At 41.5% G+C, this 23,596-nt stretch overlaps 1 long non-coding RNA gene across 1 annotated transcript in view; it reads left to right on the top strand.

Moving 5' to 3' along the window:
* The window catches only part of LOC118651154, a 51,628-nt gene extending 29,066 nt beyond the window's left edge, over window positions 1-22,562 (top strand). The window contains exons 2-4 of the long non-coding RNA XR_004966127.1: window positions 17,953-18,025; window positions 21,807-21,964; window positions 22,293-22,562. This is a non-coding gene — a long non-coding RNA (uncharacterized LOC118651154). The remainder of the gene's footprint in view (window positions 1-17,952; window positions 18,026-21,806; window positions 21,965-22,292) is intronic.
* Window positions 22,563-23,596: the final 1,034 nt, after the last annotated feature.

Raw genomic sequence — 23,596 nt, 5'->3', positions numbered from 1 at the left:
TGGGTTGACAGTAAAGCAAATGGCCCTCCCTAATGTGGATGGTCATCATCCAATCCATTGAGAACATGAATGGAACTAAAAGTCAAGGAAGTCACTCTGCCAGATTGTTGGAGTTGGAACATAGGTCTTCTGTTTTTGGTGCTCCTAGTTCTCAGGCCTTCAGACTTGGACCTACACCATCAGGTCTCTGGCTCTCAGGCCTTTGAACTCACCCACAGGCTTTCCTGGTCTCCAGTTTACAGATAGCAGATCGTGAGACTCCTGAACCTCCATAATCACATGTGTCAGTATCTGGTAATAATCTGTGTGTGTGTGTGTGTCTCTGTGTGTCTCTCTCACCACACCAACACACACACACACACACATTTATGTGTGTGAGTGCAAACATTCTTCTCCTATTTGTTCAGTTCTTTGGAGAATTCTGTCTAATAAAATGTTTTAGAAGAGGTCTGCCCTGACTATTTCATCTGAAGTAGCCCTCTCTCCTGTATCACCACTCTCTGTCACATTATCTTATTTCCATGAACTCAGGCAAATTACTTAGTCTCTTCATGGCTCAATTTTATAATTCGTTAAACAGAAGCAACTGTAATACTTCCCTCATAGGGTTGTGGAAGATGAAATGAGTTAATATATGTAAACCACTTTGAACATTGCCTGAATCATATTAAGCACTATAAGAGTTTTAGCTTCTATTATCATAGTAATTACTGTTACTGAAGTATTCAAACTACTTATTGCTGCCTAAAAGTATTTTGTGCACGTATTTGTTTGTATGTTTACTTTCTGTCTCCTCCACTGGAGAACAGTGACCTTAAATGACTTATGTATTGCTGTATCCCATCACCTAGAATAGTGCCTGGCACACGCTAAGTACTTAAATAGTTCCTGAATGAATGTGTGTTAAACGAATAAACACAAGAACTGGTGGTGACACCACTCAGAGTCTTGGTTTATTTTTAGAAAAAAGTATCAAAAAGGCTTATAATCAGCATGATTGAAAAGGCACAGCCTTATCGGTATGTGGTAGATTTCCTTTACTCCTGCGACTGATCAGCAAGGGCTTCTATGAATCCTGGTTACTGATCCTTCGTGAGAGCCACATCACTGATGCCCCTATGGTCTCAATCATCAGTCATATTGAGGCTAAACTCAGCTTGTATAGTAAAGTTGAAGTTGTGAGAACTAGAACTTACATCCATAGTAATGAATGAGTCCAGACGCAGAACAAGGACCTTGGGATTTCTGAGGCCTGATGCTTCAGGAATGACTCAGAACCTTTGTTTTCCCCGTTGGAGAGGCTCTGCAGTGGTTATCTGTGGAAGATCTTGGAGTAGCCTCAGGAAGATTTCCAAAGTTTGCTTTCTAGTGGTTGTATTTAGAGCAGATAGATTATCTAGGGCAAAAACCTTATCTCGAATGCACCTATCTTGAACCTGAGCAGTTGCTCAAGAAGGCAATTTAGAAAGGCTCATTTCCATATTTTTCATTTTTCATGTAGATCCCGGATATGTCCAAAGATGGTAAGGTTCATGAAGATTTCTGCAACTCACCCCCTGTTGATCGGGAAAACCAAGTGTTTTTCATACTGCTGTGAGCTTTTTGAGATTAGACTGCACGTCTCCCTTATCATTGCACACCGGGTACCTAGCACTGTGTACCTATCAATGAAAAATAACCTGTGGGTGAAAGACATGATTCCCATGTTCTGAACACCATCAATATGGCACCTGAAATTCTAGAAAGCAGGGCCTCGGTGAAGCTCTGTGAAGTTCTAGGGGTCAGAAATGCCGAATAGTCCACCTCCTCCTTCTCACCAATTCCTTTTCAGGAAGCACTGAGCAGAAAAGAGCAGATCTTGGAATCAGACAGATCTGGCTTCGGGTCCTGACAGGAGTTAAATGACTAGTTAAATGCCTTGAGGAAGGTACTTAACATCTCTGAGCTTTTTAATCTGTAAAATGGAAATAGAATGGTACCTATGAGGACTAAGTGAGATAGAGTAAATAAATGTTTTAGCCCAGAATGTGGTATCTATTATGTGTTCAATTACTGGAAGCTGTTGATAGGAATCTTGTGGAGTGTTTTTTTTTTTTTTTTTTTTTTTTTTTTTTGCTTTTTGTTTTCATGTTATCAGCAAGCATACTGAGAGGTGGAGTATGTCTAGAGTAGAGTAGAATTGGGTCCAATCACATAGGGCCATAGAAGATCCGGAGCCAGAGTTTTGTTGGGAAGAACTGGGGTTTGGGCCTAGAGGTTGGGGCACTGCAGTGGTAGGTGTGGTAAGGAAGCTGGTCATGACAGTATCATAACAGAGAAAACAGTCCATGGGACCCAGAAGTAGATCAGTTTTCATGGGTGAGATACCTTTTATTGGGAGCAATACCTGGATCTCTTTCAAACTACTGGAGAATCTCTGTTCTTCATGGAATATCTAGTTATTAGAAAATAAAAAGCTAAACCATGTTCTATGACCATGGAATTTAGAAGTTTGGCTGATTTTAAACTAATGACTAGTGTATTCATCCTATAACATAAGGTCACTAGGGAAACATTTATTTCTTCTTATATTAGGTAGAGCAAATAATAGAGAGTGAATCATGAGTTAAAGTTACTGGTGCAGATTGATCAGGAAAAGATGAATCAGTAGATAAGGGGTGAAAATTAAAGATGAAGGGGATGGGAGCAGGTATCTGAAATAGAAGGGGATGGTATTATCTTGAGGGAGGGCAGAGGGAAAAATGAGAAATAAATAAGACTTCAACAATATAAAAATGAACCTAGCTTTATCCTTAAATGGCCATGCATACAATTGTAAGACCTCAAAAGGAATAAAAATCTTAACATTTAAGAAAATGTCCTTTGGCGGAGTAATAGACCAACGCCCCTTGCAAGGTTTTGTAATGCATGTGTAGGCGAGAGAGTAATTTGGCAGAAAGGGGAAGAGTTAATCTGAAAGAGGAAATTTGAGGTTAGAAGAACATGAAGGCAAATAATTCACAATGAATATAAAGCAAAGAGCAAGATTTAATAATAAATCGAGGGACAAAGAAGAGAGCTAACATTAGTGACCGCGTACAACACATGAAGCCCACTGTGCCAAGCTTTTTATGCGTATAATCACATTGATTACCACAATTTATAAGGTGAACTCTATGCTTATCCCCATTTAACAGGGCAAGTAGGTGTCTTGTTTGTGCTGAGAGAGCTGGGAGGTAGGGGATCTGAGTTCTGCCTCTGGGTTCTCTAAGACAAAAGCGTATATAGTTAACCATTCAGCTGGGATCCCCAAAGGGCAGAGAGAAGGTGATGAGTTAGGGAAAGGACTGGGAAGGAAAGGTACAAAGAATTTTATGTTAAAGAATCTCAGAATAAAAATAAGACACCGCGAAGAATAAAAAGGAAAAAGCATCCATGCAGGAGTAAGGAGCTAATACTTATTGATCATCTTGAATGACTCGGGTGCACATTCTCTTTCATCACACACGAACCCTTTGAAATAGACATGATTTTCACTTACACAGATGAAGGGATAGAAACGCAGAGAAGTCACCCGTTAACCACTTAGTTCATAAATACCAGAGCCAGGATTAGAATGGCCCGTCTGCAGCAAGCATTAGAAAGCCCACAGTATTTCCATTCGAACAGCTGCCTTGGGAAAGGAAGTGCTAAGACTAGGTGTGAGAGAGCAGAAATGACATCTCCTTCGAGTGGTGGGGTAAAAATGCAAATAAGGCATGACTAGAAAGACAAAAAAGGGAAATGAGAAAGGGAGGACCCCAGGGTGATAACGAGGCCCACACCACCTGTTGTTCCTTTGGCCAAAGAGGATGTCAGGGCTCTGAGTGAAAAATAAAGAAACCGAGTGCTCAGAAAGGCCCGCAGAGACACTTCTGTCAGTCACCACACGGAGTGTTCTGTGATGTTGAAACATGTGATTCTTCCCTTCCTCCCTCCCTCCTTTCCTCCCTTCCTTTCTCCCTGCCTTCCTTCTTTTCTTTTTCAATTCTTCTGTATTTGCACATCCTCACCTACTTCCCGCTCTGGGCCTCCTCTCCCCCAGGACATGGCCATGCAGGAGCCCACCTTTCCCAGGTTCTATAAACGGACTTGTAACCTTTCTGGCCACATCGGACATCCTCAGACACTAATAAGCTGGTCAGGATGGAGAAGGTCCAATAGCTTGGTTGTGACACCTTCGGGCTCCGAATGACAGCGGTTTCTTACCATCTGCATTATAGGATCTCCGACTATGCTTATTGACTCTGAAAGGCCTGGCAATTCCCTTTATAATCAGAAAGGCAGATAAGGCCCCAGTGGAGGGAGGCTGGCTCGCGGGTCACTGCACAAAGAGTTGAGGAGCCCCGGCAGGCAGGGCTGCTCTCATCGCAGACAGCTAGGGTCCCCATGTGCTTTTTATGTCTAGGACTCTCTGATTTCCCCACTGCCACCTAATGGCCCCTTGAAAACCAGGGGTGTGAGTCCCAGTTGAGTGCTGTTGAAAGATTGACCTCATTCCGTGGATATGACATTTGACATCTATCCTGCCAATATAGTTCATAGTGTGGTCCGGCTCACAGGCACAGGGGTAGGTAGCTGAGGTCAGGATATCTTTCATTTCAACTGACAAGACCAAGGCTGGCCTGCCAGCACCTAGGATGGGCCACAGTCTCCTCTGCTCTATTGCCTTTAGTTAAGACTCCCCATGGACACCACAGCCACGTGACCAGCGCTATGGTCAGGAAAGGCAATACTGCCTCATGGCTGGAGGCTAGTTTCACTCAGCCCTGGCCATACTGAGTGGGGAGGGGACGGGGTCCTGGCTGGAGTGCAGAATCCGTCTCCAGGGTGTGATAAACAGATCAGCAGAGGATACTGAGGCCAAGAGGTCTGACCCTGCTGCAACATGCCCTGGGTGGCGGGAGGGTCATATAGGGCAGCAGAGAGGCCCCACGGCTAACTCTCTGTCTGAGGAATTAACTGAGTCACTCAAGCAGGAGTTTCGCTAATACCTTAGCCAGTGGTCAGCAAACTCATTAGTCAACAGAGCCAAATATCAACAGTACAACGACTGAAATTTCTTTTGAGAGCCACATTTTTTAAACTTAAACTATATAGGTAGGTACATTGTTATTAACTTAATTAGGGTACTCCTAAGGCTTAGGAAGAGCCACACTCAAGGGCCCAAAGAGCCGCATGTGGCTCGCGAGCCGCAGCTTGCCGATCACGGCTCTAGACATTATGGGTAGTAAACATGAGGAAACTGGGATAGGCAAGGCAGAAGCCTAGGCAACATGACCAAGCTAGAGATTGGCCACCAGGGGAACATGAGGGTGGGCGTAGTGTCACAGGGGTTTGTCTGGAGAGATGGGTGTGTGCTCTCAGGTAGGGATCTCCTGGGGCAGGTAGAGCGGCACAGGGGGTTATGCCCAGCTGAGCCACTTTGACTCTGTCTTTCTGGATAACTACAGGAGCTATCTGAGGGTGGCTCAGGTGTCATTCAAGCAGCAGGGTTCCTTCTGTACCCATTCATGAAGTTGATCATGACTACAAACACAGAAAGGGCTGATGTGTGGATATTGGAATAGGAACAGACGTGGTCTTTGAGTATTCCTGTCCAGAAAAATCTCAGATGCAGGCAGAATTGAGAGAGACAGATGTTGATTGAATGAGAAAAACCGATTTTCTAACCTTCCAGCAGCAACATGTGCTTCCTGAGTGGTGTTCTCAGCAACCAGCACAGTGCCTGGGACATAGTCCCCACTCATGGAATGGACGGCCCTCGATGAAGGTCCATTGCTGAGACAGGATCCCCCAGAAAGGGTCTGGGTGATGAAGGGATTGGCTCTGACATCTGTGCCCTGAGGAACAATCCTAGATGGTTCTGCAGATCTTAGTGAACATCTTGCCTGCAGCAAGAATCCTTTCCCTCTGACTGCACGGAGGCCTGGGGGTGCAAAAAAGGTGGGAAGTGAAACCAGAGCTGCTCGGGGGGTGGAGCAGGCGCTGTGGTGGATTGTGGGGGGCTGCAGAGGATCCGTGAATTCCATTTTGAAAGAGAGAACCCGGGAGCATAGTGTGTGCCGTGGACAGTCCATGACAGTCAATATTTGATCAAGATAAAGAAAACAGAAAAATGCCCTTGTGGACAAATGGACACTTGTTTTCTCTTCCTCACTTACCTCTGCCCCCAAAGGGGCTTTTCCTTTCAAATGAGCTGCCCATTTACTTTTTAAGTTAAGATTACATTGTTTGCAGACCCCAGTGATCACTGCAGTGGAAACACACACATACCATGGGTGTGTTATGTTGTAAGAGAAATTACTCTGCTAGTCAACCATAGCTGCCGGAGCACACTCGTCTTTACAGCAAACGCTGTCAGTCATTTGGAGAAATGCAAAAAGCAGCGTTCAACATAAACCATACAAATATCGTGGTTTGCTTTGTGTCCGTGATGAAAAAGGGAATGCGTGATGTTTTGCTTTATAGATACTACTTGTCTGTGACAGCTCTTCAACCTTTTCCCTTCCCTTTTTTAAAAAAAATATGTTTTTATTGATTTTTTTTTTTTTAGATAGAGGAAAGGAGGGGGATAGAGAGACAGAAACATCCATAAGAGAAAAAACACATAATTGATTGGCTGCTCCCTCACACCCCCCAACTGGGAATTGAGCCGGAAACCCTGGACCTGATCTAGAATTGAACTGGTGACCTCTTGGTTCCTGGGTCAATGCTCAACCACTGAGCAACACCGGCTGGGCTTCCTTCCTTTTTGTAACCTGCTATCCCCTTGGTTCCCTCTCACTTCTCACCTCTCCTGCTGCCACTCTGGCCAGAGCCACTGTCATCTCTCATCTTACATGAGCCTCAGAAAGTCTCTCTGTTTCTGCCCTTTCCTTCTCCCACCTGTTCCCAACACAGCAGTTGGAGTGAGCATTTTAGAATAAAAGTCATCTCCTATCACTCCTCTGCTTACACCCTTGCCATGGCTCCCGTTTCACTCACAGTAAAAGTCACAGGACTGACCTAGGTCTGCAGCATATCCCTTCATGATCTGCTTCCACCCCTCTTACCTCCGACTCCTCTGCTTCTCTTCCCTTACTCCCTTGCAGCTGTGGCCTCCTTCCTGTTCCTTAAACCCATCAAGTGCCTTGTGAGAGTTGGGTGTGGGGGGGCGTCTTTGTTTTCCCCCAGGTCAGCCTCTGGGCTCTCTCTCTCTCCTGCAAATCTTTGCTCACATCTTTGTTCTAGGTGAGGCCTGCCCCAACTGCTCTAATTCAGCAATTTAGCACCTTCCCCTGAACTCCTGCTCCCCCTTAATTAGTTCTACTTTCTCATTCTTTCTCATTACTTGTCACTTCTTAACATACTTCATGATTTCCTTATCACATTTATTCTTTATTGTTGGTGTCCTCAAACCGCATGGAAACTACAGGGACCTCTATTTTGTTCAAGTGCCCAGAATAGTATTGGGCATGCAATACACACCCAGTTCATGTCATTGATGGTGGGGAAGCATGGGATTTGGTTGGAAGGTCTGTAAGAAAAATTCTCTGAAAGGTCGGGGGCCTCTGAGGGGACCTCGCCAAAGGTGGCAGCTCCTACCTTGATTTTTCCAAACAGGTCCAATCCCCTGGGATGTTTTGCTAGCATCTCTATGTTTAGTCTTTAAAGGCCAGGCCTTGTAAAAGCATATACTTTCTCAAGAATACCTACCCTGCTAATTGTAGCTGTTAATTTCAGTTCAAGCTGTTATGACAATAAAAGCCTAAGAAGGCAGGCGAACAGGACTGCTTTTTACTTCTAAAGTAAAACAGCCCCTTAGCCTCTCTTCCACAGAAACGTGTGTCAGAGCAATCTGTTCATCTGCCTCTCAGGTCTGCTGGTCAGCCCTGGCAGCTGAGGACTAAGTGAACAGATGTGTGTTTTCAGTGCATATTAGTCCATCCAAACCAGCGTCATCCTTCTGTGTCACAAACGCCTGGCCCATCCTTTTGGTCACTGCCTCATTCGCTCTTTGGGCACCTGCTGCATCTCATTTGATGATCCATTATGCAAATAATGTCAAATGCTCCTTTTTGTGTGTTTTGTTTTAACTTGAGAAAAACCATTGTCATATTCATCCTCGTAGTAATGCTTTCTCTTTAGAATCCATTCAGTTCATTGAGGCTGCAGGGGAGCCTCTCAGCCAGGCACTGCTCTGGGCAAGTGAAAATTCGAAGTTTTCACGTGAGTTTGCTAGTCTCATCCTCAGGTGACTGTTGCAGCCGAGTTCTTCCTGCTGTTAAACTTGCAGCTCTCTAACTTAAACCCTTATTTATTTTATTCATTTTTATTTATTTTATTTCTCGTATTTATTCTTGCTAGACATGGATAACTAGTAACATTGTGTCTTCCTCCAAAGCTCTTCATATAACTGAAGAAAGTACAACTGCCCCTCAGCATTCTGGTCCCTAAAGGAAACAGCTCTCCAACATCACTCATCTATCTCCGGGGGATATAACTTTTTTTTTCCTGCAGCATGCCATGGCAACTTAAGAAACGCAACAGTTCAATGAAGCTCAAACTCGGTGGTGAGCAAAGATTGCCTTTTTGAGGAAACCACAGTAGAACTTGATTTGAAAGAATTTCGCTTGGTTTAAACATAAAATGTTCATGGCAGAAGGAGAAATTCCATTAAGTTACAACCTCAAAATAAGGGGAAAGCTTATACATTATCTGAAAAATAACATACAAGGTAACACCCAAATGAAGTTGATAAGTGGGTAAGAAGATGTTTAACTAGAGTGGACAAGAGAAGAATAGGAATGTGCAGAAGCAAATAGTGTATGCTTCAGTGTGTGTGTGTGTGTGTGTGTGTGTGTGTGTGTGTGTGTGTGTGTGAAAGAGAGAGAGAGAGAGAGAGAAAAAGAAAGAAGAAAGCCTGAGGCCTAGGACCGTAGGAGCTAGATGTAAAAGTGGCCACAGCATCACAGCACGAAGAAACTGAAAGCAGTTGTTTCTTGAGAGAAGACAGGTTTAAACCTGGCTGGAGGAAGGGGAGGAAACGCAGTGCTGTTTTTAAGAAGGCAATTAATACCTTCTCTGTGATCAATTGTAATCAGCTGTGAAGGTAATCTGAAATGGCTCAAAAGTCAGATTAGGAGGGGGGTTGCCTGTCTTTAACTTTATAAATAAAAGAGAAGGAATCAAATGTGGGCTTGTCTTTATCTTTACAAATAAAAGAAGAGAAGAAATCAAATGTGGGCTTAATGATTATGTGACTGAAGAAAAGAGGTAGAGCAGGTAGAATTGGGTGAATGCCAAGCACAAGAGTAAGTGAGAAAAGGGTTTCCATTCATGGTGATAAAGATTGAATATAAATGGAACTTGTTACTCAGAGATTTCTATTCCTTTAAATACAGATATGTTATATGTCACACCATATCTTATAACATTAAAAATCAATAATGTACTTAGCATCCCAAAATTCCAAAAATAAAACATATAATCGAACTCCACCGTGCTAAGCACTAAGGCCACGAGGGTGAACAAAACTCTCCCCCTGTTCAAGGAGCTTAGAGAACAGAGAAATGGTCAGATCATTTGAGCATGTCGTCTGAGCAGTTGTTTTAATAGAGTTATATTGGTTAAAGGAATGAAAGACGGAAGTGGGTGGCCTGCACATGAATGTAGTTTCTCTTCATTCTGAGGTCTGTGCAAAGCCCAGTAAGCAGATCACTCAACGGACAGTCAGCAGCACGGACACTAACGGTCAACACCTGAGCCCCACGCAGAGGGACTGGAAGGAATTCATCACCCTCTAGGTCACAGCGTGTGCTCCGGAAAGCAACCTGCATAGGAACCATGTGCCAGCGCCTTCAAAACGCAGATTCTTGGGACCTTTCTCAAGAGCTGACTATATCATATTTACAGTGTTGGGCGCCAGAGTCTTTGTTTTAAAGACTCTCCAGGTGATATCCTCGAGTGCTGTTTTAGAATCATGCTGTTTAACAAAGAATGCTTTTTGAACCTATGACATGATGGCAAACATCAAAATATCCTAAATCTACATTGGCTTACCTTCCAGGAACATCGTTTTGATGTAAGTCAGTTTATTGTTGAACATGAGCCCAAGTTCTTTCCTATTGTTCTGAGGTCTAATCGGTGATCCTTTCCTACATTGCATATGTATTCTTGTTGACTTTTCTTTTCCCTGAAGGTGTATCATTTTATACTTGTCCATATTACAGCTCATCCTGTTTTTGGAAGAACATTAAAAAATCTGGTCAAAGCCATTTTGAATTTACCTCTTTTCTCTGCAGCCTAAATAGCCCTGTATGACTTAGAACCAGTCACATAATGACTGAGCCCACGTTTGATTTCTTTTCTTCTCTTATTTTTAAAGATAAAGACAAGTAACCCCCCCTCCTTACCTTACCCCCCAGACTGTGGAATAAAGTGAAATAACACTCTACCCATTAGTGACCCTCAGCCATGAGCAACTTTGGCCTTAGATTCTATGACATTCCAATGAAGAGAAATGGCTATTTTCTTCATGTGTAATTGATTACCTACGTTATACAAACATCCCATAAAAATACATAGAACCTGCTGGTGGAGGGATTATATAAGCTAGAGTTCTTGAATGAGCACTCTGATTTGAAAACTATTAACTTTCTGGACTATGAACGAGAACTGTGCTTCATATCTTAAAATGAAGAAATAATTTAGAAAACTGGCCGATGAGATAAGCTCCCTGCAAATGCCATCTGCAGGGAGCTGGGGAAAGGTTTTCTTCTTGCAAGGGGCTGTCCTTCCTGGTCTGACCAAGTCCTCTGGCCTTCAGAACATCTTATCATCTGCCCCTCCCAGATTTGGAGAATTGTATGGTAAAGCTGATATTTTAATACACAGCATTTTAACTGCTGCTGCCTCGTTCTGTGTCCTAATTGAATATTTTAAATTCTATACTTACGTCCCGAAGCAATCTAATCACTCAGGCTACAATTTAATAAGTTGGGGGGAAAAATAAAAATATATAGTAATGAATGGGACTAATTGCCATTGTGCCTCACTCTGTGGCATCCAACCAGTAGATGCTTAATAAATATGAATATGATCCTGACAGTTATCCCTGGAGGCAATGGACGTGGTTTTCCTTTCCTCTGAGTCACCATCCTAGCAGAGAAAAGGCACATTTGTACTTCAGTTTCACAATCCACAAAAGGAAATAGTTCTTGTTCACCATTATCAGCCCAGGATAGAGAAAGAAATGCAGAGAGATTAACTTCATAATTATCTCTGTGTCTGAAGGTGGCAGAGGGCCAGGTGTGCTCAGGCTCAACGGAAGCATTAGAGCGAGATGTGCTTGAGTTGGGAAGCTTAAGGTTGGGTGATGAAATCCTGGAGAGCCCTTTCTGTCACCTTCTAACTGCTCTTGCTTCAGACGGCCACCGCAGGAGGTTGGATCAGATGACCTCTCCTACAGTCTTGTCACTCCAAGTTACCGGCCAGACATCATAAACTCCAAGAGTGGTTCTTTGGCCAAAGTCGCTTGATAATTATGTGATCCAGGATGGGAACGCTGACTATTGAAATGCCTGAGTGCAGAAATTTAACAACGAAGAACTATAGTTGAAGGTAACCAACCATCAGAATTACCAGCAAGGACTTGACCGATGGCACATCGTTTGACCCAGAAATCCCTGGGCGATAGAGCAAACTGTAGGCCAGCCGGCCAGATCCAGCCTGCTGCCAACTTTTGTGCAGCTTGTGGACTGATAATGGTTCTACATTTTTTACATGGTTGAAACAAAATCAAATTCATGACCCTCCGAAAACTAAATACGTTCAGATTTCATTGCACATACATAAAGTTTTACTTAAACATAGGCATGCTTGTTCTCTTATGTGTGGCTTATAACTGTTTTAACTACAGCAGCAGAGCTGAGTAGCTGAGGCAGAGACCATAAGGCCTTCAAAGCCAGAAATACTAATTATCTGTCCCGTTACAGGGAAACAAAAGTTTCTCTACCCCTTATCAGGAGAATCTATCAAGAAATGGACCACAAAATGTGGACTAAGCATGTTATCACAGTGTTATCAATAATAATAATAATAATAATAATAATAATAATAAAATCAAGAAAAATGTCAACATTCCCCAAGTCTATAGGTATTATTAAGTAAATTGTGTTATAGCCACTCCATGGAACTTTTCAAAACCATAAAATGAAAGCAATGACTATCTACCAATATTAAAAAAATAAGATGGTTTTGTTGAAGTAGAAAAAAAATCAGAGCACAAATGGATGTAAGTATATGAGTATAGCCTTTAACCATTCAATTATTTTCTGTTATCCAACTAACATTTCTTAGAGGGTAGAGTATTATTGAGTCATATGCCATATGCATGAGAGAAATAAAGACCTAGAAGTGGTTTATGGTGACTGGGTAGAAGTGACAGACTTTGTTGATTTTAAAAAAATCTTTATTTCTGTTATTTTCCCCTGTAGGATGTTTACATTGCTTACATATTAAAAATCTTGCTAAGAAAGAGTGGGAAAAGCACGAGAGTGCACAAAAGGACAATAGAGCAGCTCTCTACCAGACGGAAGCTGCCTGGGGGGCTCGCAGAGGACCCCTGACACTGGGGACCGCAGCCAGTTCCGCTCCAGCAGTTCCCAGTCTCCATCTCCTTCTTTACCGCATTGCTCTTTAGAAAAGAGCAAGCTTCCGGTTAAAGTCTTGCCTGCTTTCTATCCCCAGCAACCCAGGGAGCCAGTAGGCATGAAAGATTTCCCTTCATTCAAAATACATAACCTAGCTTATTTACCAACAGTTGTACCATCTGAGCACACGGCCACTCCTTCTCTGAAGAGATTTAAGCAGTGTTCTGTGTCCTTCACAATGAGTGGCCACAGAAGGCTGTCCTGAGAAAAGTTGAATGGGGGTTTTTCTGAAGGGGAACTGGTGCTGGAGCCTAGAAACTGAACACTCTGCTCGTTCTCCCCTCCCCCTTTGTCAGGAAAACGGCCATTCATGAAATTACTCTGTATCTTTAAAATAATCGCATCACCATTCCTTAACATTGCTTTTTCAATATTTCAAGACATACTAGTAGCAGGATGGAATTAATAACAAGGGCAACGTTCTTAGGATGAACTATATGACTGGCACAAAACACTGAAGGCAAAGGCACAAAGGCATTACTATGCACCTATAAGGCATCCGTAGAAAGATGAAAAAAAGAAGTTTAAAAAGATGCCAGAATGATCCAAAGGGTGATCCACCCAACCCAGTGTTCTGAGGCTGTCAGGGCAGTAAGTGGGAGTGAGGGCCAGCACTGAGGGCTGCTCCACATGAGGGAAGTAACATTGATGTTAGAGATGGTCCTCTCTCCCTCCCTGTGGATGCAGTTCCTATGCTGCTCAGACACTTCCGTGTGGGGACTGGGAAACTGAAATATATCTAATAATATTGATTGAGCACCAGCAATATTGGGGTCAAGAAATAAGTGAAGATGATGTTGTGCTCTTAGCGACAGAATGAGGGCAGTGTAGAGGGGGTGGGGCATTGAACTACTCCGGCTGTGATTCAGATGTAAGGAGATGAAGACGATAGAAAAGAGGAACAAGAGGACCATGAGACACATTTCAGAGGAAAAATATGTATGGTTTAGTGACTGATTACATAAGGGACATTACATACAAATTTCTCTGAGGGCAGAATTTGTGGCTTAGACATGTTGGGAGAAATGTGCCATTAGCAAGATTAAAAGATAAAGAAAGTGATTAAAATATGTTTTCATTGATTTTTTAGAGAGAGAAGAAGTGAGAGGGAGAGAGAGAGAGAAACATTGATGTGAGAGAGAAACATTGATCAGTTGGCTGCCTCCCGTACCCACGCCCACCAGGTTCAAAAGCCAGGTAGCATTTGTCACACCTCAGCAGTCACCAGTCCAGAAAGCAGTTCCACTCCCTGCATCTCTCCTAAGCATCTATTAAGGATGCAGTAGCCTCAGGCCTCTTTCCTACACCCAGAAGGACAGAGCTGACTTCTGCATGCCTGAGCACTTACCTGAGGTCATCCAAGAAGGAGGTGAGTGATCTGAAAAGACTGCAAATGATTGGACAGGATAAACATCTGCAGATTGGGCAAAATATGTAGCCACCAGCCACCCCACATAGCTCTAATTCCTTAACAATGTGGGACTCAGGAAAAAAAATCTGAACAATTACAATGAAATAAAGAAACTGTATTTCTTTGTATATCCGTGTATATACAATGTTAGTGTATATTAACCACGGCTACACCTTCTTAAAATTGGGAGTTAAATGAGAATTGACTAGAATATACTATGCTCAGTTGTAACTCTATAAATCTTGGATAAAGCTACACTAAGAAACCTGTCTTCAAATGTATAGCATTAATTCTGATTGCTCTAAGTAAGAAATATCCTATGCCAATAATAGACCATCTTTGTCCAATGATATTAAAAATAGACTTCAGAATATAGTGCTATTTTAAAAGTCTTCATGTATTTACGAAGACCCCAACAAGTGGATTGATGAACACTGTTGGAATCCTTTCAAAGTATCAAAGCACTATAAAAAAATTCTATACAAACATCCCTGGATTGTATGTTCCACTTCTTGTTCTCTAATCATCTATTGTTATTACTCTAATTTTTCTCTGTGGCCTATGATTTGCTAATTCCAAGTCAGCTAGAGGAAATTTGCTTCAATTCAGAATCTGATATTTTGTTTTGAATTCATTGAATAAATACTTATTGAATAAGTCCTTTTTCCAAGTTATTTCTCCCCCCTTTTAGTGCCACTTATTCAGTCATATGGGCGATCTCTCGCTCATTCTCTCTCTGAATCATCAGACCTCTTGTTCTAATCTGCTGCTTTGATGGCTTCCAGTTCTTATGTTTTGGATGCCATATCTTTATTGATAGCTGTGAGGACACTGATTAAAATTTTTAGCTACTTCTCTTCTGTTTCTGAGATTCTCCCTGTTCCTTTTGAGGGCTGTTCATTTGCAACCTTCTGTTTTGTCCTGTTGATTTTACTTATACACTAGAGGCCTGGTGCACGGATTCATGCACCAGTGGGGTCCCTCAGCCTGGCCTACACCCTCTAGCAATCCAGGACCCCTCGGAGGATGTCGGAGATCTGGTTTCAGCCCGATCCCCACAGGCCAGGTTGAGGGACCCCACTGGTGCGAAAATCCATGCACCGGGCCTCTAGTATGCATATAAGATCTTTGGTTAATCTCTTCCTGCCCTCCCCCCTCCTCCTTCCCTCTGAGATTCATCAGTCTGTTCCATGTTTCCATACTTGTGGTTTCCGCTCCTGTGTTGAGCGTCTGCCTCCCTGGTGGTCAGTGCACGTCATAGCTACTGGCCGGTTGGCCAGTTGACTAGTCGGTGGGTGGACCAATCACTTTGGCTTTTATATATCGAGATTCTGTGATCCTTGGGTGCCTGTTCATACTTAGACAAAGGGACAGGATACATGACTGGCAGACTTCTGGTGACTTCCAGCTTCCAGAATTGGGGAAACTTTACTCTTGAGCATGATCTGCTACCGTAGTAATCTCAGTTTGTTTCATTTCTTTATAAAAGAGTGTGGGGATAGACTTCAGGAAGGAATGAAGGGATTTTTCTGCATTAAAGAGTGGAGGTGGAGATAGGGATGATGGGCACAACTGTTCTCTAAAGAGATCTTTAGTTAAGTTCCCAGTTTTCAGGGCCACCACTGAACTTTGCCCTCTCTTACCTGCAGAGTCTACCTACAGCTCTACTTGAAATCCTGCCTCACAACCCTTCTTTTGGGGGGGTAACCATGGCTACTACTCCTGTTAACATTCTCCCTTCGTCTTCCCAATGTCTAGATATTTGTTGATTTTTTTCATATGTGGATGATTCCTCCCCCTTTCTCTCTACTCTTATAGATTTTCTTTCTTTCTTTCTTTCTTTCTTTCTTTCTTTCTTTCTTTCTTTCTTTCTTTCTTTCTTTCTTTCTTTCTTTCCTTCTTTCCTTCTTTCCTTCCTTCCTTCCTTCCTTCCTTCCTTCCTTCCTTCCTTCCTTCTTTCTTTCTTTCTTTCTTTCTTTCTTTCTTTCTTTCTTTCTTCTTTATTTTTTACACTTTTTTATGGCCAATTAAATAGGGTCTTGGGAAAGATAGGCAAATGCATATGCTTAATCATAATCTTGTATCAGAAGCCCATGGTATTTCTCTTAGAAAGATATTTTAGGGAATTAATGGACTAGCCATTGTATCTTCAAATTTTCTGTTTCAAGAAATTTAGAAGCTAAATCCCAGCACATTAAAATAACATTAAAATATATTTTCCTGATCATTTTTTTCTTATTTCTTTTTGGTATTATGTTGACAATGGCTCACACATGTGGATGATTAAAGTTATATGGTGTGTTCAAGGATAAATAAAGAAATGAAGACTTATTTAATACTGTAAAACTGGTAGACAAGGAAAAATTCATTTGCAGCCATCTCAAAATGAAATATGTGATACATGTGATTTCTGTCTTAAGTTCACAAATTTCTTTTAGTGGAACATCACAGGACATGGAAGGCAGAGCTCTCATGGTTGAAAGAGTGCTTGAGAGGAAATGGCCAGGGTTTCATTGGTCACCAAGAAAATAAATATACCTTGTTTACAACCTAGTAAAGATGAAGTAAAAATAAATCAGGAAACTTTCTTGCAGTAGCCATGAAAAATGTTAGACATTATTTGAAGGTTGAACTCACACTTTCAGGGCATTATCACTAATTTATTCTACACACCTGATCTTTAAATACTATCTTGGTTAAATATTGATTGTTCTTCAGGCTCCACTTAAACTACAAATACTGATCATATCTACCTATTTTTTTCATTTTTAACAGCTTTATTGAGATATGATTGACATATAATAAATAGTACATATTATAAGTATATAATTTAATAAGTTATTTTTTGTTTTATTTTTTATTTTTTAAAATCTTTATTGTTGAGAGTATTACAGATCTCCCCCTTTTTTACCCTCATTGCCCAGTTCCACCTGGTTCTCTCTTCCTACCCCAGCCCCAGGCCTTCAACACCCTATTGTCTGTGTCCATAGGTAATGCATATATGCATATAAGTTCTTTGGTTAATCTCTTCCTGCCCCCATCTCCCCTTCCCTCTGAGATTCATCTATCTGTTTCATGTTTCCATGCCTCTAGTTCTATTTTATTCATCAGTTTATTTTGTTCATTAGATTGCTTGTTCATTTATTTTGATTTTTAGATTCAATTGTTGATAGATATGTATTTATTGCCATTGTATTATTCATATTTTTATCTTTTTTTTTCTTCTTAAAGAATACCCTTCAACATTTCATAATACTAGTTTGGTGGTAATGAACTCCTTTAGCTTTTCATTGTCTGTGAAGCTCTTTATCTGACCTTCAATTCTAAATGATGGCTTTGCTGGGTATAGTAATCTTGAATTTGACTATTTCTTACCACTCCCTTCTGGCCTGCAAAGTTTCTGTTGATAAATTAGCTGACAGTCAGATGGGTGCTCCATTGCTGTTTTGCATCATGGGGGCATCAGAAGGAGATGAGAGAGAGAGGGAGAGAGGGAGAAAGGGAGAGAGGGAGAGAGGGAGAGAGGGAAAGAGAGAGAGGGAGAGAGAAAACCTATTTGAAGAAATAATTACAGAAAACTTCCCCTACCTGGTGAAATAAATAGGCTTACAAGTCCAGGAAATGCAGAGTGTCCCAAACAAGATGAACCCGAAGAGGCCCACACCAAGACACATCATAATTAAAATGCCAAAGCTTAAAGACAAAGAGAGAATCTTAAAAGCAGAAATGTAATAAGTTTTGACATATGTTTACACCTATGAAATCATCACCATAATCAAGATAATGAACATATCCATCACTCTCTAAAAACTTTTCCTCTCTTTGCAGTTCATCTCTCCTGCCCCTCCTCAGTTCCATTGCCATCTCCAAGAAACCACTGGTCTGCTTTCTGCCACTATAGGTTAGTGCACATTTCTTTCTAGGGTTTCTTAGCACTGTGTGTACTTATTTTGTCTGGATAGTTTCTCTTGGACTAATTATTTTGCAGTTCTTCCCTGTGGTTGTTTCCACTTTAGGACTGTTATAAATGAAGTTGCCATGAACATTTATGTACACATCTTTGTATGGATATAAGCTTTCATTTCTCTTTGGCTGGGTCATATGGTACGTGTATATTAAACTTTTTAAGAAGTTTGTGCTATCTTGCATACCTAACAATAGTATATAAGAATTCCTCCACATTCTTGTCATCCCTTTGAATACTCCATCTTTTTCATTTTAGCCATCCTAATGGGTATGTAGTGATCTACCTTATGGTTTTATTTTGCATTTCCCTAATGACCAAGACATTGCACATCTTTTCAAGTGCTTATTTGCTATACATGGGGAGTGGGGAGCAGGGGCCATGGTACTATTAGGATAGAGGAGGATTCAAAGGTGGGTCTGTGTCAAGAGAAGCCTCATGTACTTCACAGTTTTTGTTTTGTTTTGTTTGTTTTTAATCCTCACCCCAGGATATTTCCCATTGATTTTTAGAGAGAGTGGGAGAGAGAGGAAAAGACAGAGAGAAATATTATGTGAGAGAAACACATTGATTGGTTGCCTCCTGCATGAGACCTGACCAGGGCCTGGGCCAGGGAGGAGCCTGCAACCAAGGTACATGCTCTTGATCGCAATCGAACCCGGGACCCTTCGGTTTGCAGGCCGATGCTCCATCTGCTGAGCCAAACCGGTGAGGGCGTGTACTCCACAGTTTTGCTTTGGGCTCTGTGTTCCTTAAACTGTCATCAGTAAATAAAAGCTCTGCAGGGGTGTGTTTTCAGTTTCTGGTGACTACACCCATACAGCATCAGAAATACCGACTTTAGTTCCAAATGCCTCTGAAGAGGCCCTATAAAGTGATCCCAGCAAATCAGACAAAAGACTTCTCAAGAACAAACCAAATTTTGTGCCCCTTAGTTCAAGGCTACCTGTTGAAGGAGGCAGCAGACCAAATTCAGTTGTTTACCCCTCTTAGGCTCTCTCTCTCTCCACACACACACACACACACACACACACACACACACACACACACACAGTGTTACAGTCTCTCTGCTGATGCTCAGCACATGGGTAATTGAAACCTTCTGATGGTTGGATCCTGATTCAGTCAGGCATTTATTTATTATTTTTGTATTTGTTTGTTTGTTTATTACAGTGCCATGAAATATTTCCTTAGGTTGCTGTCTTTTTGTATGAAGAGATCACAGTTTGTCCAGGTGTGACAATGTTATGTTTTCTGATGGCTCCCCTTGAGGGCTCCATGCTGCGAAAATTAATAAAGGCAACCTGAACTAAAATTGGAGTAGGGAAGGTCTGTGGAGGGACCTCTCATGCCTACCACTCAAGGTCAATTACCTGAAACAGGAAGCTGTCGATTACTCCAAACAAGAAGACAGCAGTTATAGACCCAAGAGGAGGAGACACCCCTTGCATCCCCAAACAGGAAGTGCAGCTACTTTACCACTCCAGCAGGAGGAAGGGAGGTTTTCCTCTTGCCCAGCAACAAGCCCAGCCAATGGAAATACCAGGGTTCAACCAATGAGAAACTGTCTTCACCTGAACTCTTACTTTCCTCCAGTGAATTTATATTTTTCTCTTGCTGATGACTTCCTCCCCTCACCCTCTTTTCTATAAAAGCCTTCCACCTTGTTTAACCCCTTGGAGGGTCTCCCTGCTTGCTAGATGAGCTGCTGCTCAATTCATGAATCATTTAACAAAGCCAATTAGATCTTTAAATTTACTCAGTTAAATTTTGCTTCTTAACAGAGCTCTTCTACAAGCTCTCTTGGAACCAGAGACCTGGGCAAGATTAAGGACTTAGTTGAAATAAGTTGGTGAATTTATGTTTCATCTTCGTTCTTTCTTCTCCTGGAAGTGTGAACAAATGATGAAACTGCTAAAAAGGAAAGGCAGCATGCTAGAAGGAGGCCGTGCAATTTGCCCTTGAAAATTCAGAATCTAGATCATTAGCCGTGAATCTGAGTTGGAGGTGCTGAATATTCATTCACACGATTGTGCACATAGTGGCAAGATTTCTTTTCTCGACAAAATGAACAGAATGTCCTGACACCTTTAGACGCTAGGGTGCTTGCAGAGCCTAGTTAGAGGCACAACGCGGGAAGAGACTTTCTACTTCACCTCCCACACCACTCCAAAAAGCACCGCCGTTATGCAACATCACATACAAAATTTCATTGCTACAAAATAGAAGCTAAACCACTAACTTTAAGAAATTTAATTTTTCCTCCTTAACTGTCCTCTGGACTTTCTGGGTACACAGCATATTTTTTCCCCAATCTGAAGTTTAGTTTTCAAGTTCATGGTTAAATAACTAGGCAGTTTTAGTCCAGAGATAGATTCTGGAGTGAAAGAAACATTATTTTACGATACATAGAAACTTGAAAGGCATTTGACTTCTTTTGAGAGGAATGAAAATTAAATCAGATTCTTTGTCTTTTCATCTCCTTCATAATCATACAGCATCTCATACAGAGTTGAAGGTATTCAACAGAATGGATAGCTCTGGAAGGGAGGAATTAAAACATCCCTATTGTCTGTTAGTCTACTCAGATGTACACATGGATGTACCCACCATAATCCATGTCAGTTGGACTGTGTTCCAAGGAAGATGTTGTTTGGGGGAAGAAGTAGCCTTCACAGGAAGCAGAACGAATCTCTTACACTGCACAGAATCTCACACAAGTTCTACTTTTGTTTTCTTTCTCACTTTGGTCATATCAGTAAAAAAGCTGTGATCTCTGTGAAAATCTTTTCCCTTGCTTAGAGTTTAGTACTCATATATATATATTTAATCCAAAGAAAGCTGTTGTCAATATAGTTTGGAAAACTTTTATTTTATCTGCCTCTTTGTTTACCCAAATTCCATGTTATCTTTTATTTGAAGACATGATAGTAGCAAAAGTGATGTGGTAAAACAACATTGTTATTTAGGACCAAAGTTTTACTCCATCATTCTGATTGTTGAAGGGAGATTAGTCAACAGTGATAGCCCTCTAACACTGTTTTATCATTACAATCGTTTTCCCTGTGGTGGCTTAGAAGGGGGGTGTGTGGTGAGAATGCATTCTAAAACCACAGTTTCTCAAGATTCCACAGGACAGTTTACAAAAGGCAATCAGGCAATCTTATCTTAAAAAGAATGGTTCAAAAACAGAGACACAAAAATACAGATCAAAGTTTTGTTCCTTTTTCCTGGAGCGGGGAGGAGGGCATCAATGGGGGTGGGGACATCTGTAATACTTCCTGTAATAAAAATAAATTAAAAAAAAAAATCTAAGGTCCAATTTCTATCCAAAATGGCCAATGTAAGAAATTGGAGACACGATTGATAGTATTACGAAAGGGGTGTACAGATCTACTTCAAACCACAGTCACCCTTCCTCATGAGTTTCTTGAGGGATATAAACACAGGACATGTGGGAAATTGCTAACTGGACTTGGACCCAGACACCCTTGCAGGTTGCAGTGTGATTCTCAGCTGGATCACAAAGCCCAGGCTGGTCATCATGGCCACGCCACAGCTCCTGGTCATCATCCCAAATCCTACTGCAGTCTAGCTGGCTGCATGGAAGGAAGAAACTGGGGAAAAGGAACATGCCATCAACTAAGAGCACCAAGGGGCCCTAAATAAGCCTTCCGAGGAAGCAGCCCCTGACTCAGCCTGCTACCCTTCCTTATAGGTGAAACTTGAAGGGAGAAGGAGCAAGCAAGCTTGTCCTACCTCCAGCCACTATACCAGTGGGTGCTCTGGATTCTAAAAGACCTACAGCAACTTCCTGGGGTGCAGTCAATGTGTGGAGTGGAATGTGGATGGCAATGTGGATGGGCAAAGAGTGAGGTATTTTCTTTCTGGATTTTCAAAGAACTGTGCATATTTAGAAACGGCTATTATTTATTACACTCTATTATAGTCTGTCCTATTCAATTCTCCTTGTGCTAACACAGTTCCTAGCACACAGTAGCTAACCAATAATGCTTTATAAGTAAAGTCTACTATATAAAAAAATAGAATGTAAGATCATATAAATAAAACTTATGTGATACATATAATGCTATAGAAGTTTTTTTTAAAAAAGTAGCTCAATGGCTTGGGTGGCTAGGAAAATCTTCACAGAGATGGTGGGCTTGAGGTAGACCTTTCAAGTAAACCTTGTATTTATACACAGGAGGCGTGGCCCGTGACCGGGACTGTGGACTCTCTTTGGATGTTGGAGAAGAGTGACAAGTCAGCTGTCACTTTGAAAGTTAGTATAAACTGGAAATCTGACAAATGACCATCATTGGTAAATATCTATTCCATTTAATGGCATAATTCATTTCTCTTCTAGATGAGCACCCATAGAAGAAAGACTATCATAGAAATTAGTACATTAATAGAAACATTTTATCTCATAGAAAAGAAGGGAGCAAAAATGTTAACTTGTGGAATAATTGGAGTGAGGTCCTTTTGAAACTAAGTTTTTAAAAATTTTTAAAAAATACATTTTATTGATTTTATTTTATTTTATTTTTACAGAGAGGAAGGGAGAGGGATGGAGAGTTAGAAACATTGATCAGCTGCCTCCTGCACACCTCTTACTGGGGATGTGCCCACAACTAAGGTACATGCCCTTGACTGGAATCGAACCTGGGACCTTTTGGTCCTCAGGCCGACGCTCTATCCACTGAGCGAAACTGGTTAGGGCAGGTGTTTTTTTAAAAACATTATAATGTGATGGCCTTTTAGAGGACAATGGAAAAATTGGAAGAGGAGGAACATATCGCCTATGTCTCGCTGCCCCCAAGCAACTGCTCACACCATCTCAATGAGTCTTTCCTAGGTGCTGGTTTATTCTTATTAAAACTCAAACAACTCACTTCACTAAACATTTCACATTTCCTCTCTTTTCTCCTCTTGTGTTACTTCCTATATTCTCCCTAAACAGGATGTACAAGAAAATTAAATTATTTTTATTTAAAATATGGATTATTAAAGCTTTTAGGAACAAAACTTAAACCATTGCTTTAACTTGGTAATGGTAGTGCATGATACTGAAAAATACCTTTTTCCAAAATTTACATGATGAATTGTTTATTGTAGATTTTTTATTGACAAAAAAATATGGCTGAGTTAAAAAAAATAGATGTTGAAGAAAGTTGCAAAAGATTGACAGGCCTAGGGTTTATGAACGCCAGCAAGACTATGGCTCTTCAGTATTCGGGAACCTGAGAGAAGGCTGACCTCCTAGCGGCTGGCCATCAAGTTGGGTTGTTATAGTCAGTCACCCCCTCCTTACCTTGTCCTGGTCTGATTATCCCCTTACTACCCTGGGGAAGAGGAGCAAAAAAGTGAAACTAAGAAGGATTGTCTTCAAGGACTAGGCACAGGGAAGGCGCTGCTGGCTGGGTGATCCGGTGAGGCAAGTCCGAACCAGTAGGCCTGACCTGACACATTCTGGAGTCAGCTCATAGATGAGTAACCACAGGTATG

The sequence above is a fragment of the Myotis myotis genome, unplaced genomic scaffold (genome assembly GCF_014108235.1).
Source record: "Myotis myotis isolate mMyoMyo1 unplaced genomic scaffold, mMyoMyo1.p scaffold_m19_p_3, whole genome shotgun sequence".
Taxonomy (NCBI): domain Eukaryota; kingdom Metazoa; phylum Chordata; class Mammalia; order Chiroptera; family Vespertilionidae; genus Myotis; species Myotis myotis.
The sequence above is the reverse complement of the archived record's forward strand: the minus strand, read 5'-3'. Positions and strand labels throughout refer to the sequence as shown.